Raw genomic sequence first — 18441 nt, forward strand, 5'->3', positions numbered from 1 at the left:
GCTTGGCTGCATGTATTTGTCATTTATTTTTTTACAAGATCTCCTATATTGTTATCACTTGAACTTTTCTTGATATTTGTTTGCTATCGTACTGTTACTCCTGGCAGAATTACAAATAAAGAAACCAATAGTAGTAGTAATGGATAGGGGAGGAAGCAGACTGTATACGTCCACAACCTGAGAAACAAATGCAAAATATGCTGTAGCAATAATGTAATTATTATCAGCAGAAAACCCCAAAAGGATGATATAGGAAGGCTTATACATATATACATGATATATACATGATATATACATGATATAGGAAGGCTTATACATAGGGTTGAGCAATTGGGATCAGGAAAGATCGGATGCCGATCTCACCGAGCAAATTTCACAATCGCGATCGGCTGGAAAATGATCAGAAATTGGATTTTGAAATCTCAAGATCGGCTCAACCCTAAAAGTGACTTTTCCCATAGAGAAGCATTGACTAGGGTTGAGCGATTGGGGTCGGGAAAGATCGTATGCCGATCGGCGATCGAGCAAATTCCAATTGACTGGAAAATGATCAGAAATCAGATTTTAAAGCCGATCCTGAAATCTCAAGATCGGCTCAACCCTACTTATTCAGTAATATTTCAGGGAAAACTCAGATACCCTTTAAGGATTTCAATTGCTCACAATGCAAATTCAAAACAATGTGGTGACATGCTACCCAAAACCTGAACAGGCGGCAATTCACAACACGACCACTGGATGGCCACACCTAGATATGCATAGAAAAATATTTGGCGATCCAGTATTACAAAACAACATTGTCTTGAAAAGCTGATACTCTGGTGACTTTTCTGGACGTGTCCAGCCAAAAGTAAAGCAAAGGAAAGTTAAAGGAGGACATATCTGTGCTATGAGATGGATAATGAAAAAAAGTTATCCTTTTATGTGTACAAAAACCTAGTAAAACTCTGTACTTTTATGGCCGGCGCTCGCCTTTTATCTGTATGTTGAAAATGATCCGCGATATTATAAATTTTTTCTGACAATAAAGACTGAAATAAAACAGCAAACTTTTATTGGACTGTCCGGTAACACATGGGACGTGCACATATATCAAGGCTCTCTACGGCCGACCCATCAACAGTCTCAAGAGACAATTCTATGGCTCACCTTCCACTGCTCCTTTTCATCAGATCCCCAATTGTGCTCAATGGACATAAAAGCAGCAGCTCATCTGCCGTCAGCCGCTCAAGTGTAAAATCCCTTTCAAAACCAACAGCCTTACAGGCGTGGACTGAGGGGAAGCAGCCCCTCCGACCGCCGCTATTCTATAGCAAAGCATATTATAAAAAATAGATAACAAGATTGAAGAAGTTGGGTCATGTAAGGTGAGGAGAATGTTCTGTGATCGCCGGGGCTTTATAGACGGTAAATCACAGTGATGGGCAGCTGACGCTATGATGGGAATCAGCGGAGTCTCATTCACTTGCAAAAAAACTGAAGAAGCCTGAAGAGTCTCTGAAGAGTCTATTAAATAGATAATCTTAAGAAGTTGCAATAAGATTGATGACCTATACTTAAGGTAAGCCAGATCGGTGGAGATTAGAGATGGATCAAACTCACGAGATTCGTTTCGACAAATATTCATGAGGTTCAGGCCTCTGGTTCGTTTCGGCAGGAAGCAGAAGTATTGTTATTATGTTCTTAGACCCTAGACAGAGTATAATAGGTGGAGGCCCAGGGGAGAAGAGTTACAGTTATACTCACCTCTCCTCAACATCCACCATGATTAGAGATGAGCGAGTAGTATTCGATCGAATACTATGGTATTCAAAATACTCGTACTCGATCGAGTACCACTCGCTATTCGAATGGAAAAATTCAATGCAGAACCAGCGTTGATTGGCTGAATGCTATACAGTCGGCCAATCAACGCTGGTTCTTCTCCTACCTTTAGAAGTCTACTCCACGCAGCGTCCCATAGGCTCCAATGATTCCAAAACAATAGGAATTTGTTCTCCAGCCTCCACCATTCCTAAAGACTCAATGCTGTTAGTTTCAGCACCCGATACGTTATACAGGCCCTCCACTATCCCAAACCATCTGCGTTAGCCTTAAACCACCCAGCTGACTATAGGGAGCCTAACTAGCACACTGGGTGTTGGTGGGGATAGAAATAGTTAGGATAAGTTCAGACAGGGTTTTTTGGTCCCGCCTCAGGTTCCGGACTAAAATACGGGTAGCTACGACTAGATGCCGGTGCAGTGCAGCGGCATCCAGTTGCGCTGTCCGCTCCGGATTAGGCCCAAATGAATGGGCCTAGTCGGGAGCGTCTTCAGGCAAATCCACCTGAAGGAATGAACATGTCACTTCTTTTTTTCCGGGAGCCGTTTGTTCCGGCTTGTTCCCTGTTAGTTCCCATTGAGACGGATACGGCCTCAAAATCCTGACCAAAAAACCCTGTGTGAACTTACCCTTACAGTTGGTGGAGATGGTGATAAGTCCTCTTTAAGGAACCCCTGAACACAGTGTTTATATAAGCGTTGTTCTCCTTTAATTTCTTACCTAGAGACATCTGCCCACCAATATAATTCGCTCTGAAGTTCATTCCATTCAGCTATAGATCCCAAATGCTGGACCCAACCAATCACACATTGATGCCTATCCTACATATGCCTATCCAATCAATGCGAATACCCACCATGTCCATCGTCATGTTGTGTTTTTGGTCCAAAATTCAGTGCCGATTATATATGTATACTAGCACTAAATGGGCACTTTATTAGTATCCCCTGCCCAATGACAACTGGTTCTTCCCTCTAGGGACATTAGACACAAGACCTTGGAGCACTGGATAAAATTCTGCAACAAGTTTTCCATCGATCAGGTTCAGTGTGATTCCATATTAGAAAATCCAGTGATCGGAGTGACTTGGAACAATGTCTGGTCATTAGTGCTAGGCAAACTAGAGCCAAGATTTCATACATAGCTATATTGTGGGGGTTTCTGGTAAGGAATACCGTATATACTCGAGTATAAGCCGACCCGAATATAAGCCGAGGCCCCTAATTTCGAGTATAAGCCTACTGGAAAATTTCAAAAATGTAAATGGTCAGAGTTTTTGGGTGCAGTAGTTTCTGGGTGCTGGGGATGGGGAGGGGGTGTTTTGGTTGTCTGTCTGCCCCTTCCCTGAGCTTGAGGACTGGGTTTTTTTTCCCCCACTTGGAATTCAGCCTGGCTGACTATAGGGTATCTGCAGTGCTCCTATTAACCCCTTCCCGACGGAACAGGAGCACTGCAGATCCCCTATATTCAGTAGACCGGGCACTTTCAGACACAGAGATACCTAATGTGTAATGAAAGGGTCAGAGGAGGACGCCAGGGATTGTGCTGAACCTCAAAAGTTCGCTAAGGGGCTAGTTACACCATTGACATATCTGTAATCTTGTCTACACAGTTTGTCATTGCAAAAAAATTAATACAGCCCAATATTATATGAATACAATTTTTTACCCTGACATGGGGCAATTGGCATCAACCTCATGTTTTGTTTTTTTTTTGCCTTCTTCTGGATAGGTTGGACTTCTTGGTCCTGTGTCTTCATCCAGCCTCATCTGCTGTGTTACTCTGTTTCGACGGCCTACATCGAGGAATATTCTCCAAATCCACCTTTGATCTCGCCCCAGCATGATGTGAATGGCGACTTATCTGTTTGCTCAAGGTTTTTGTGGCTCAGAATGTTATTTTCTATTTCTTTTTGCTCATAAAACGAAATGTTCTGGATAGGAATAGAGCATCTGATAAACCCTGTAGGATTGGAAGGCAGTCAAATCTGTAAGATCGCACCGCCTGGGGAAAAATCTTATCCGAGAGAGAGGTATCTTCTATACATCAAACAGAATCTTAACACCAACAAAGGTGAATTGTAGAGTTTTTGGGCGACGAGCGGCTCCTTTATACGTCCTGCACATAACCCCCTCCATACCATCCCTGATATACAATTACCGAGACGTTGGGGCTGTGCCTTCCGTTGGTGATTATTTCAGTTTATACAAGCTGATCATGATGGAAATGAGGACGCGCTTTATGTTTATTAGCAGGGAAGTTGATTTTAATCCGCCTTAGACGGTAATTACTAGGGGATTGTTTGTGAAAATGTAAAATATTCTTTAACTGCTTGTGTCGGAGTCAGCCAGTCATAGAAGATGCATTATACATTACCGGAGACGTAGAAGAAGAGGAAGGGAACGTTAGAGCCATAATATATCTACGTAGAGGGGTTAGAACACCCATTGGTAACAGACTACAAACCAACCCTTTGTGTAGTCAGACCCTGTTGTCATTGACCATTCCTCGCCATCTGACACGTTTCACCCGCTAGCGTACATATAAGACCGTAGTTTATTTCAGTATATTTTGCACAATTACGGACCCGCAATTCTATACAGGCCCATTTAGTTCTATGGACTTACACATCCACAAATGCAAGGTGTGATGACTTATGCAAACATTTAAAATGCATGACTATTATAGTCATAATCTGTGTATATACACGTGAGGTTCTTAGCACACACATTAATAAAATTGTAAAAGCCCATCTGCCCCAAGAATGCAAACTCATTCAGATGTGGAGCTTAACTATACAGATAGGCTGTTTCGGGCCTAGGTTTAGGGCTACAGTCTATATAGTGTAGGTTCCAGCTCAAGTGTTAATCCTACAGTCTATAAAGTTCCGAATATTTTTTACACCACCCATGCGGCGCTAGATTCACACCTGCGTTTGGGTTTCCATCGCCATTTCCATTGGTACCCCAAGAATGAAAATCTATTCTGCTTAAAAAAACAGTTACCCGCGGAAACCCATGGACTCCATAATGGGGTCTATCGGGTTTCCACCCAAAAACTGAAGAAGGACCCCAAATGGGCAACAAGCGTAAGTGTGAATATAGCCCTCCTCTGAGGTCAATGCCTTCCAAGATGTCCTGGACCCAAACTCTTAGCTTACACTCACACAGACATGGTGCAAAACAGGCATGAAAAACGTCCATTGTTCTCGGTTATTCTGCACCCGAGGGGTGACCATTTTCACAAATCCCTTAATACATTACAGCATATGGAGGGGTCCGTAAAAACAGACAAAAAAAAGAGAATTATATATATTTGGACCATCAAAATCTTGAAATTAAAGTGATCGTATAATGGCTGCATCACATGGCCCATTATCCACTGTCCACCATGGCCGTCTTGTCAACCTAGGCTAAGACTGAGTTTTCACTAGTTAATCCCTTAAAGGGATTCTACCATTAAAACATGTTTTTTTTCTAATGACCACGACGGAATAGCCTTAAGAAAGGCTATTTGTCTCCTACCTTTTGATGTGGTCTCCGCCGCGCCGCTCATCCGAAATACCGTTTTTTCCCGGTATGCTAATGAGTGTTCGGCAGCAATGAGGGCGGGCCCCAGCACTCAAACGCCGATGGAGGCGTCCCCACTGCTGCCGGAACTGAGCAATCCAGCCACGCCTTCTTCCTGATCTGCCTCCTCCCCTTCTGTGTCCTCTTCTTTCGTCATCATGGGTGATGCATGCGCAGTCGGCTCTGGCAGCGAGACCCTGTTAGAGCTGCCTGCGCATGCAGTTTACTCGCACGTCTGAGGGCTGTACGGACCTTGCTGAGCATGCTCTGTACACCTGTTCGGCAAATACTTTGCGGAGTGTACTGCGCATGCGCGCAATTGCGGCCTCGCAAATATGGCCTCCGGCCGGCATGCACAGGCGGCTCTAACAGGGTCTCGCTGCCAGAGCCGACTGCGCATGCATCACCCATGACGACGAAAGAAGAGGACACAGAAGGGGAGGAGGCAGATCAGGAAGAAGGCGTGGCTGGATTGCCCATACCGGGAAAAACCGGTATTTCGGATGTCCGGCGCGGCGGAGACCACATCAAAAGGTAGGAGACGAATAGCCTTTCTTAAGGCTATTCCGACATGGTCATTAGAAAAAAACATGTTTTAATGGTAGAATCCCTTTAATTATGTCTATTGATTGTAGATTCAGTCATAAATTCATCCAAAAATGTAATAAAAATACGATAATCAATAACAATATAAAATAGAAACAAATAATCGTATCCAAACGCCTAGACCGGGATTTCTCCAGCAGTTCAAGTGTTAATCCTCTTAATTATGGATTTTCACCGTCATCATCACATTCTTTCCACTATGAAGCTATTATCAAGTCATTTCAGGCACAAAAAAATATAATATTTTTAATTTGCGGGGTGCGATCGGGGGATAATGATATACATTATGGGCTGAAACAATATATCCTCCCATCCGTGTCTGAGAGATAATTATACTATAATTAGTCCTTTGTTTTCCATCTCCGTCTGATATTATGATACCGTTTTTCGACGTATAAGCAAATATCCACCCACTTTTTCTGCGTTCGGAATATCGACATCGATACAATTGGTTCCATTCTAGAACACATTTAACCTTTTTATATTTACAATATAAGGGGGGGGAGGGGAAAGTTCTGAGCTAACAGATGTCTCTTTTAGCTCTTGCTAAGCTCGATGAATTAATCTTTTTCTAATTAGCATGGATGGTAATTGTCTAAGGGCCTGAGACAATTATTTCAACAAAAAGTCATGCTTTGTACCTCTGCATTTAAATGAACACTTCCCACCTGTTTCTGTCTTCTTCTTTGGCTGACGGAATCCCAGGCACAATGTACTCTCAGAGGACCTAAAAAACAGAAGAGCAAGGACAGATATCAGCCATGATGAAAGCGAGACCTCATCTAAAGCTGGTCGCAGAGCAATTGTTGATTGGTAGTTATGTCTCCCAATATCCAATACACATGGACGCTTGCATGTGTTCTGGTACAAGCCTGTCACTGTCAGAAAGGAGAACATAATGGTTGTGAGAAAAATCGGGATCGGAAGGATGTTTGTAAACTATCCTCGTTCTCTTAAACCCATTGGCAACTTGGCGTAGCTACAGAGTATACTCGGACTCTGGAACATGAGCGGGACCAAAGTCCATGTTGTCATATAACAAGATACCAGAAATATGGCACAGGGTAGATGGGAGACATTGCTACAGATTTTACATTGGGTCCCAGGAGGGACCACAGCTTGGTCTACGTGTTTAAGCATGCCAAAATGCACCAATGTCTTGAACACTGCTGACATTTTACGATGGGTCTACAGCTTCATCTAAGGTGGATCATACCTATTAGATGTAGAGTGAAGGGGTAGTCCTCTTTTTTACTTCTTGGTATGACTTAAAATAACTGGGATCCAGTGGAGAGTCTCAGTTTTCATCTTGTTTACCTTCTTCCTCTACATGAACCTATCAGTCAGTGCTGATCCTCCATTTGAGAAGAACATCAATGCTCAACCACTGATTGGCTAAAGAGCTTCTGAGAAGACCAAAGGTCAGGGAGACTGGGGACGTAATGGAGATTCTTAATGGGATCCTTGGCATTGGGTGACCAATGCTCCACACTTTGGTCCATCTTGGAAGTTAGAGTTGTCCAACCTGGCCAGGGTGAAGAACAATATCTCATTGAGAATGTTCTTTCACCTACTGCTGACACAAAAGCCTATAGGCAGCCAACTGGTGGTGGCATCAAAAGAATTGCGCAAAATGGTGACGTCATCCGTTGAGTTGACAATCATCGTAAAGGCAACAAGGAAGAAAGCAGAGGGGTCAACTGAGGTCGGCTATGCTACAGGAGACAAGGAACCTCCGGAGACGTGCTTACTAGAGATGAGCGAGTAGTACTCCATCGAGTAGGTATTCGATCGAATACTACGGTATTCTAAATACTCGTACTCGATCGAGTACCAGTCGCTGTTCGAATGTAAAAGTTCGATGCAGAACCAGCATTGATTGGCCGAATGCTATACAGTCGGCCAATCAACGCTGGTTTCTCTCCTACCTTTAGAAGTCTTCTCCGTGCAGCTTCCCCGCGGCGTCTTCCGGCTCTTCATTCACTCTGCCAGGCATCGGGCCTGGGCAGAGCCGACTGCGCATGTCCGCTTGTAGTGCGAGCATGCGCAGTCGGCTCTGCCCAGGCCCGATGCCTGGCAGAGTGAATTCAGAGCCGGAAGACGCCGCGGGGACGCTGCACGGAGAAGACTCCTCGGAGGATCCAGCCTGACCCTCACTCGTGGACTTGGTAAGTGTAATTTGATCGAACGTTGCCTACCCCTGAAACGAGCATTTTCCCCCCATAGACTATAATAGGGTTCGATATTCGATTCGAGTAGTCAATATTGAGGGGCTACTCGAAACGAATATCGAACTGTTCGCTCATCTCTAGTGCTTACCTGCAGAGACTACATCAAGTGTTCCAAATTGTTTCCTTCCCTTTCCTAGCTCACTATTCCTTGTATTTTAGTTCACATTGACAGTAAAGTATAAGCATAGCTGGTCGTCTGGAATCTTGTTTGCCAGCAGCTCCATATGGTCAGAGCATTGTGTAGGAGAAGCTTTGAGGGCATTGCTACTTTATTTAGACCGATCATCTTTTCCTGACATTTACATCCAATCGCTTTATTCTTATAGGTTGCACTTTGGCTCACGATTGGATCGGGAGCTTCCTCTGTACACAATGCGGATTGACGGGGCCCTCTCATGTAGGCTGTCTTCTTACAATAGCTGGTTGTATTCTAAGCCTTGTGGCAAATAGACTGACTGCTGATCAAATCCCCCCTGCTGAAAACGTGGCGCTCCTTGTCAGTTCCCTTCTGTTTCGAGACAACCAACTCACAGCACTCTTTCGCTACGGCCCTTTGTTCCTTTACTTCCTCCTAGTGCGCTAGCTTCAAAGCAGCGAGTCTGGCAGTATAGGGCTTGGAAGACTTTCCTTCCACAATAATAAGATAGAAAAGGAAGAAAGAGACTATTTGCTTTATTGAAACTGAAGTTCAGTACATACAACGTGAAAACTCCTGGAGGCCAAACAAAAAAGTTTTTTTTTTTGAGGCTAGAATAGCACGAGGTTCATCGAGAAATGACTTAATGCAATGCGGTCATTCCATATGGTCTATAGATATGGTCATTCCATATGGTCTATGGTTAACTACAACCTAGTCATCCTCTATGGGGTGTCCAGTGCAGAACCCAGACATGACGAAAGGCCCACCTGTAACTTTTTTGAAAATTCTGTTAAGGATTCCAATTCGTCTTGATACAATTTCAATACTACAGATAGGAGAAGCAGTTTGCAACCAGCGAGTTTGTTCCCAAAACTTTCAGGTTTCGGCAGACCCAAAATTGTAGAAATGCTTAGGGCTAGTTCACACGGGTGTCTGCATGAAAACATTCCGTCACGGCTGCCGTGTTAGGATGCCAGCATCCCGTTGAGGCTTTCTGCTCCGGATTAGGCTCAAATGAATGGGCCTAGTCTGGAGGGTGCTGTTGCAAGGCGGACGCCACGGCTGAATCAGCCGCAGAATCCGCCTGAAAAAAGGGCCGCTCGCTTCTTTTTCCGCGAGCGGGAACCAACCGCTAGCGGAAAAGACAATACATAGACCTCTATTGTGAGGGGGCGGATTTCGACAAGGATCCTGTGTCAAAATCTGCCCCCTCTTGCCCCGTGTGAACTAACCCTTGAAGTATACACTGGGGGCTTCTTCAGGCGGATTCATGTCAAAGCCCCCAATCACAGGTATTGACCTGGGGGGGGGGGGGGCAGAAGACATGGAAGACAGTCCAGGAAGAAATTTCACACAACGCAGTTCACAACTAAACCACTAGATGGCCACATGTGGACACATTTAGAACATATGTCTCCTGACAGAGTATCACAAAAATGTGTTTGTTTTTTTTTTCCTTTTTTTTCAAAGCCAGTCAATCCCACCTCTTATCTTTGGAAGTGAACGTACACCAGACATGTATATACCTGTATACAGATGTATCTATACTTACGTTTAGTTTGACAAGATGGAAGATGACCAGCTTTGAAAAAAAACCATGATATTACATCTGAACATGTTTATCCCATAATTTTCCACCCAGTGGTTGTGATGTGTATTGCAGTCTGTTGAGGATCTTTCTAGCATGATGCTATAACAATGGGAAATGTACTGGTGCATATGCCAAAATAAGGGACAAGTTGTAAGTGAACATAGCCCTACAACAATGCAAGTAGTAGATATCTCACTTTACATCTTAAGAACTTTGCAAAATATGTCTTGTGTTTGTCTTAAGTCTCATGACCCTTGGCTATAGTCTGTCACCCTTGTGACTGCTCACACAGCATATGGGAATCTCGCAGGGGATGCCAGGAGCAAGTGGCCCGACTTACCATAGCAGCAGCCGCAGCAGCTCCATATATTAGCAATAATAGGCTATTACAGTATAGAAGAGGCCCGGTAGGCAGTCATGGAGAATCGGTGATGTTCCTTCCTGCGGGGTTAGTTTAGAACCCCCAATAATATATGTGTCAGTATCTGGGCGAAGAGAAAACTTATTTGCTCTCCTTATCGCTAGACCTGGACTGAGCCCTCACCGACACCCCATACATGGCCTGTGAATCCATCTGAACCCATATACGTCCGAAACCTATACTCAAGACCTCACGTTCTCAGTTTAGTGACTAAGGGCAATGGTGGACTCAGAGAGATCTTGGCTAATGTTCTATAAAGACTATGGGCCCTTTATCGAGGACCAATATAGTCCTGAGTTGGGCCATTATTTCCATTTGGGGATCACTTAGGCATAGAGGTCATAGAGGTCAGCATCCGCTGACCATGAACCCAAGGACAATATCGCAACGCTTCAATGTTCAGCGGGAACCAAAGACATCCGATTATGCTTCTGCTCGATACTGTTAAGTGGTCATGTTGCAATGACATCATGTGATCATAATGTTGCAAGCAATGATAAATAATGTTGCAAGTAGAGAACCAGATTCGACCGGAATATTCCAAACTATTAATTTTTTAATGCAACTGAACAATTTGGAATCCGTCTCGAACTAAAATGGAAAGGTGAGCATGAATATTTTTTTAATTTTTTTTTATCTTCCCAGGGTCTCCACTTATTCCACTTCTACAAAGAGACCCCAGAATATAATGCGGTGACTAGGGTTGAGCGATCAGGATCGGGAAAGATCGGATGCCGATCGGCGATCGAGCAAATTTCACGATCGGGATCGGCTGGAAAATGATCGAAAATTGGATTTTGAAAACGATCCTGAAATCTCAAGATCAGCTCAACCCTATATCATTAATAGGGTTGAGAGATCAGGATCGGGAAAGATCGGATCCCGATCGGCGATCAAGCAAATTTCACGATCGGGATCGGCTGGAAATTGATCGAAAATCGGATTTTGAAAACGATCCTGAAATCTCAAGATCGGCTCAACCCTAGCGGTGGCCATTTCAGTTCACACAAGGTGAATCTCTAACAATTTGGAATATTCAAGTTGGACCTGGCTCAGTATAAACCTATTCGCCTATCTCTGTACACAACCATGAAGACACATTAGACAACCAGAATGTCCACAATTGTTGTCTGTGACAATGCCCTTATGTCATCACAGTGTCTTATTCCTGAGTTGTTACACTAGAGGAATTTGTGGAACTGGAGGTATTTTTAGGATAGGATTATAGCTCTGGGGGTCACTTTCTAGTGGCTTTAGGACAGGGGTGAACCATGGCTATCTGCCGCCTGAGGCAGACGTCAGAAAGCCGCCCCCCCTCCCATGGAGGAGGGGGCCGAGCGGAGGGGGCGGGGCCGAGCGGAAGGAGGTGGGGTGGTGCCGAGCGGAGGGGGCGGGGCCGAGCAGAGCGAGCATCTTTAGCAGGCAGAGAGCAGGCAGGGAGAGGACCTGCTCTCTGCCTGAGGTGAGGGGCAGCCGCTGGAGCAGCGCTGCTCCAGAAGCCTCCCCAATCCACTGCTCGGTGACGGTGACCCTAAGCCAGTCCAGGACAGCTTGTCCTGGACTGGCTTAGGTCAGCAAAAATGCCGCCCTCCCCGTGGCTATGGCATAGCGGTCGCTTCAGGTCGCCTCATGGGAGGCGCGGCGCTGCTTCAGGATCAGACTACACGGAGATTGCCTCTAGTCTGTAACCATAAAGACATATTGTAAGTATAGATAGTATCTGGAGTAACATAACATCATGATTCTTTTCTTGAAAGTTCTTTGTCCTGATTTCATGCACAGTCCCTTCCGTCCCTGTCTAGGGGGTCACACTTGCCATCGCTATAGCATGTGCTACTATTGGGGTTGAGACGATCTTGAGATTTCAGGATCGATTTTAAAATCTGATTTCCGATCATTTTCCAGCCGATCCCGATCGTGAAATTTGCTCGATCGCTGATCGGGATCCGATCTTTCCCGATCCCGATCGCTCAAACCTATTAATGATACATGAATAAGGTTGAGCTGATCTTGAGATAACCTCTGACCTCGATCGGGATCGGAATTCCAATCGCGATCGTGAAATTTACTCCATCGCCGATCGGAATCCGATCTTTTCCAACCCTAGCTACAATATGGTTGCACCTCTTTGACATTAGAACTAAGAGGAGGGAATCAAGCGGCCGTATACTCCTAGGTATCAGTGATGGGGGGCCACGAGTGCCCGGCCTAAAGGTTACTTCCGATTTATGACTTGCAGACGTAGCGCATGAGCAGCACATTGTGCACCAGCTTGCTGACTGACATTACTCACAGCTGAAAACACCTGTCATTACAGCACAAACTCCGTGTCACCAGAGTGATGGATAGTTGGAGAGGATCTGACAGTGTTTCGCAGTACAGTGGCCCTCAGCAATGTCATTAAATGAGCGCTGCAATAGTGTTTGTGCCCTACCCGGCCAGTCTCCTCCGCTCAACGTCTTCATTGTCTCAGTGGCTTTTAGATAATCTCTCCAGGAGGTCGAAACCTTCTCAACGCCCTGAAGTCCCACCATAAATAGTGCAGGAGACCCTACAGTTTTGGGAAAGTGTCATATATTTATTTATATCCTGAGACTAGGCCATTAAAAAAAAAAACCTGGGCAACCATTTTGGGTTGTCCAATGTAATATCTGACCTTTCTTTGGGTAAACAAATTCGATACATCATTGCAACATTATAACAAAAACTTTGACAGGCTGCAATACCCAACACAACCACTGGGTGGCTACATAGAGGCACACAGAACAAAAACAACTCCTGACAGAGTATCTCAAAATCATGCATGCTTCTTTTTTTTTTTGTTTTTTGTCAGATCTGGTCATTTCATGACACATATCTCGGGATTAAGGATGAACAAACTTGATCGGAATGAAACAAGTATGTTATGAGCTATTCAAAAATTTCTTCTTAAAAGTGTCATGACATTAACATGCCCTCCAAGAATGCTGAGCCCCAAATCACAGGAATTACAATAACTATAGACTTGGCAACTCTTCAAATTTGGTAAAGTGCTCTTATTTCGAACAAATTGAATATATTATTGCAACATACTAAGAAAAAACAAAAAACAAGCTGTAACGCATATCCTAACCACTGGGTGGCTTCATAAGGGCATATAATACATACATTTAGATTTATATATAATATACAGTATATTACTGTTGATTGAGTATAGTAACATTATGTATCTTCAAATCCGGTTATTTCATGGCACACGTCTTGAGATTAGGAATAAGTGAACCGATTCAGTTAGAACCAAAGTCAATACAAATTGGATACAGATTTTGGGGTTCACTACCCACGTGTTACTGTTACACTTTGGGGCTTCCCCAGTTCCCGTGATTAGGCCACAGAGCGCCCTACATCCATTCTGAGGCCAAAGTTAGACCTCTATAGTGACCACTGGGTGCCTCCACATACTCTGGGGTCTAAGAAGACCAGTTCATGTAGACCAAGCTTGTCCTGAAATGAACCAGTGGGCCTAAACTCACAAATATTTGTGGACGTAAATCTTGTGAGATTCACCCATCTCTGAGTCAGGGATAAGCGAAACAAGCCAGTTTTGTTGGGATTTTTTCAAAGATTTCAAAAAATTTCTAAAATTTTTACTAAATATGGCAAAATTATAACAATTTGCAGCAAAGCATCATGACATCAACATGCCTTCCCCAGGGTCACACTTGAGGCCAGTGATTGAACATCAGCGATGACCCATAACTAGGGTTGAGCCGATCTTGACTTTTCAGGATCGATTTTAAAATCCGATTTCCGATCATTTTTCATTCGAACCCGATCTCAATCCCAATTCCGCTCCCAATGCAAGTCAATGGGATTTTTTTTACTAATCGGAGATCGGATTTTAAAAACAATCCTATTCACTACACAGCATGGAATCTAACAATTGAACGCTTTAATTGTTAGAATCCACGCTGTGTAGTGATTTTTTTTTAATCACTAAGTAACCAGAGGATTTTCTTTTAATCCTCTGGCTACTTAGTCCCCTCTGGTGTCCACTTACCTGCAGAGATGGCTGCTCCGGTGCCCGGTGTTCTCGATCTTCTTTGCCTCGCTGCGCCCTGCCTCCCAGGATAGGAGAGTGTGGGCGGGTACTGGGAGGGGAGACGTCACATCTCCCTGCCTTGTACCCGCCCACACTCTCCTAAGCCACAAGCCCCGCCTTCTTCCTAGCTCTTTAACACTAACCTGGGAGGCGGGGACAGCGAGGCAAAGAAGAACGAGAACACCGGGCACCGGACCAGCCATCTCTGCAGGTAAGTAGCTACTAGAGATGTTAGCTAGTCTCCCATTAGAATGAATGGACTCAGCCAGCGTGCAGGGGGTTAAGGCTGTGTGCTGGCTGCTTCCATTCATTCCTATGGAACCGCAGCAGAGCCTTCACACTGAGGATACACTCCGCTTAGAATGAGCGTGTGAAGGCTAACATTGTTAGCTTTTCTCACAATGCTTGGCCAGTAGCAAAGCATTGTGGGAAATAATCACCAATCTCGATCCCACCTAAAAAGATCGTGTTCAGAATTCCGATCCAATGGTGAAATTTTCTCGATCGCCGATCGAAATCCAATCTTTTCTGAACACGATCGCTCAACCCTACCCATGACAGAAGAGGCTGGAAGATACCAAGGAACAAGACCAGACACTATGGTGGAGCTGGAGACAGGAGAAGAAAGGTGGTGCCAGGAGGACCCGAACAAGGGATAGGAGGACTGATAAAATAGCGGTAACACACAACGGAGTCCGACAGACCCCATTGACTGTAATGGGGCCATCGGGTGGCCTCTGTGCATCGATTAAAGGCAGCCGTTACGATGGAGGAAAGGTGAGTATGGTGCTAGGAGGACCTGAAGAAGGGATAGGAGGACCGATAAAATAGTGGTTAGACACGGAGTCCGACAGATCTCATTGACTATAATGGGGTCCGTTGACGGGCCTGCGTGGGTTGGTTTAAGGCAGCCGTTGCGATGGAGTCTGGCGAAGAGCTGCTTATTGTTTTCCGCACCTCCTTCAGTTTAAGAGACCCCAGAGTATAATAATAGGACTTTGGGTTCAGACTAAACCTAAACTTACGGACGAACTTTGCTAATATTACAAATCTTGTAGGGTTCACCCATCACTGTCCAGGAAACGATGAAAGACGAAACGTAAAGTAGAACACATCTGTGCCATGTCATACTCCATGTACCCAGTATGGAGTATGACTAGCGCTGAGCCGATCTTGAGATTTCAGGATCGATTTTGAAATCCGATTTCCGATCATTTTCCAGCCGATCGCGATTGTGAAATTTGCTCGGGTTCCGATCTTTCCCGATCCCGATCGCTCAACCCTAGTCAATGCTTCTCTATGGGAAAAGTCACTTTTAGGGTTGAGATTTCAAAATCCGATTTCCGATCAATTTCCAGCCGATCCCGATCGTGAAATTTGCTCGATCGCCGATCGGGATCTGATCTTTTCCAATCCCGATCGCTCAACCCTAAGTACGACATTACACGGCAGCCATTCAAGGTATCACTTGGTTCTCCAGATCGGACTGATAGATGGAGCTCATAAGATGGTCACCCCGATATAGTCATGGTGTTATCTGCACGATACAGCTTTACTTTATTTCTCCTGTTTTTTTTCCGAGCTTCTTATTGCACCGACCACTTCCCAACATCCAGAGTCGACACAACGTACAACCGCTCACAACCTTCCATCCAGATCAATTATGAATACAGTAAGGCTACGTTGCGGCTCAATGTCTCTTTATCCCACTTCCTATCCGTCTTCCCCCGGCCTTGCTGCACAGCATGATAACAAGTAAGCCTTGGCAGGAGCCTCACTCAGCCCATTCCTTCCGGCAGAGGTCACTATGAATCCATCTGTCATTGAATCTCCCATATTATCCGCACAGCAAAAGAAATGGAACGTACATTGGCTTTCCAGTCACTGAGCCGCGTCTTCTCAGCCAGAAAGCATTAGCTTTTCTCATCCTGTTTGCTTTTGGTAAGTTGCCTAAAGCATCAGGTACAGCAAGCCGATGGATTTTCTTTCCGACCAAGGAGGTCTAGGCTGTATGTTTTTGTAAAGAAATTGAAAGATTTCCGAGCACAACAAAAAGATTGTTTAGGATGTGACGTTAACCCTTTACGAGAAAGATCGCAGAACGAGATTCTCATTGGCCAGACTTCCGTTGTCGGTGGTCTCATGTAGCAGAGGTGAGTTTGTCATGGAGCTCTAGGGCCCGATGGAAAGTTTTAACATCTACAGGATTCTTTAGGACTCAACTTGTCAGTGTAGCAGAGCGGGATTGGTCAGCTACTATAATGAATTACTTAAAGAGGAACTCCGGTTATAAGACAACTTCCCGTAAATGAATAGTAGAGGTGAATATAAGAAACTTTGTAATAGATCTTAATAAAGAAATCTGTTTCCTTCTCCACTTATCAGGCTGATCTCCTCTCCATACTTCTCTCACCCACAGACGTCTATAGAGAGGGGAGGGGGAGAAGACTATTCATTGATTTCTGGCATCCATTAGTGCAGTGGGAGAGTCTTATATTGAAAGAGCTGTCTATAGCAATTGCATTTATTTGTCTTACCCAGCACCACACTCTATAGACTTCTATATCAAAATTAACTCAGCCTAATAAGGGAAGACGGAAACATATTTCTTCATTATAATCTATTACAAAGTTTCTTATATTTGCATCCATTGGTGCAGTGCAGTCTTATATTGAAAGAGCTGTCTATAGTAATTGTATACAGCATCATACTCCATAGACTTCTATGTAAAAAGTAATTCAGCCTGATGAGTGGAGAAGGAAACAGATTTCTTTATTAAGAGCTATTACAAATTTTCTTATATTCGAATCCATTGGTGCAGTGGTAGAGTCTTATATTCAAAGAACTGTCTATAGCATTCTTATCCATCATCACACTCCATAGACTTCTATATCAAAAGTAACTCAGCCTAATAAGAGAAGACAGAAACATATTTCTTTATTAAGATCTATTACAAAGTTTCATATATTTGCATCCATTGGTGCAGTAGTAGAGTCTTATATTCAATAAGTTGTCTATAGCAGTCTTATCCCACATCACACTCCATAGACTTCTATATAAAAAGTAACTCAGCCTGATGAGTGGAGAAGGAAACAGATTTCTTTAGTAAGATCTATTACAAAGTTTCTTATATTCCCCTGTACTATTCATTTGCGAAAAGTTCTTTTATAATTGGATGTGCATCACACTCCATAGACTTCTATATAAAAAGTAACTCAGCCTCATAAGGGAAGAAGGAAACATATTTCTTTATTAAGATCTATTACAAAGTTTCTTATATTCGCATCCATTGGTGCAGTGGTAGAGTCTTATATTGAAAGAGCTGTCTATAGCCGTTTTATCCCACATCACACTCCATAGACTTCTATATAAAAAGTAACTCAGTCTGATGAGTGGAGAAGGAAACAGAGTTCTTTAGTAAGATCTAATACAACGTTTCTTATATTCCCCTGTACTATTCATTTGCGAAAAGTTCTCTTATAATTGGATGTGCATCACACTCCATAAACTTCTATATAAAAAGTAACTCAGCCTCATAAGGGAAGAAGGAAACAGATTTCTTTAATCAGATCAATTACAAAGTTCTTTGAGTGCCTTTACAGCAGCTGCCTGACACTAATTATTGAATAATATATTCTCTAGAGGCATTCTAGGTTCTGAACTCTTCTTTTCAGTCATTTCCGAGGTCGCTCCGTGCGCCATAACATTAGCATTGTGTGCGACAATGCCTTTAATCAATCAATTAGTATCCACAATTTTTTTTATAATATCCTATTTTATTTTTATCCTATCCTGTTTTCTGTCTCATATACATCTCTACAAATGTATCCGCTGTCTTTTGTTTGCCTTTACAGCTGCTTCCTGACACTGAGTACCGAATAATAGATTTTCAAGAGGTTTTTTTTTTTTCGTATTTATCCACTTGTGCACCTGTTTTATTTGCCTTTACAGCTGCCACCTGACACTAAGTACCAAATAA

General features: G+C 43.7%; 1 protein-coding gene across 3 annotated transcripts in view; it reads right to left on the bottom strand.

The window, feature by feature from the left end:
• The window catches only part of LRRC4C (leucine rich repeat containing 4C), a 587320-nt gene that overhangs the window by 409013 nt on the left and 159866 nt on the right, over positions 1-18441 (bottom strand). The window contains exon 2 of one of the 3 annotated variants that reach the window (XM_075281195.1): positions 6668-6726. The exons of 1 other annotated variant lie outside the window; for it this stretch is intronic. The gene's annotated coding sequence lies outside the window, so the exon portion shown is untranslated. Of the gene's footprint in view, positions 1-6640; positions 6727-18441 lie in introns of all 3 variants that reach the window. One more of the 3 variants, XM_075281196.1, reaches the window with a different exon arrangement.

Source organism: Leptodactylus fuscus, chromosome 7 (genome assembly GCF_031893055.1).
Source record: "Leptodactylus fuscus isolate aLepFus1 chromosome 7, aLepFus1.hap2, whole genome shotgun sequence".
In the NCBI taxonomy this organism is placed as follows: domain Eukaryota; kingdom Metazoa; phylum Chordata; class Amphibia; order Anura; family Leptodactylidae; genus Leptodactylus; species Leptodactylus fuscus.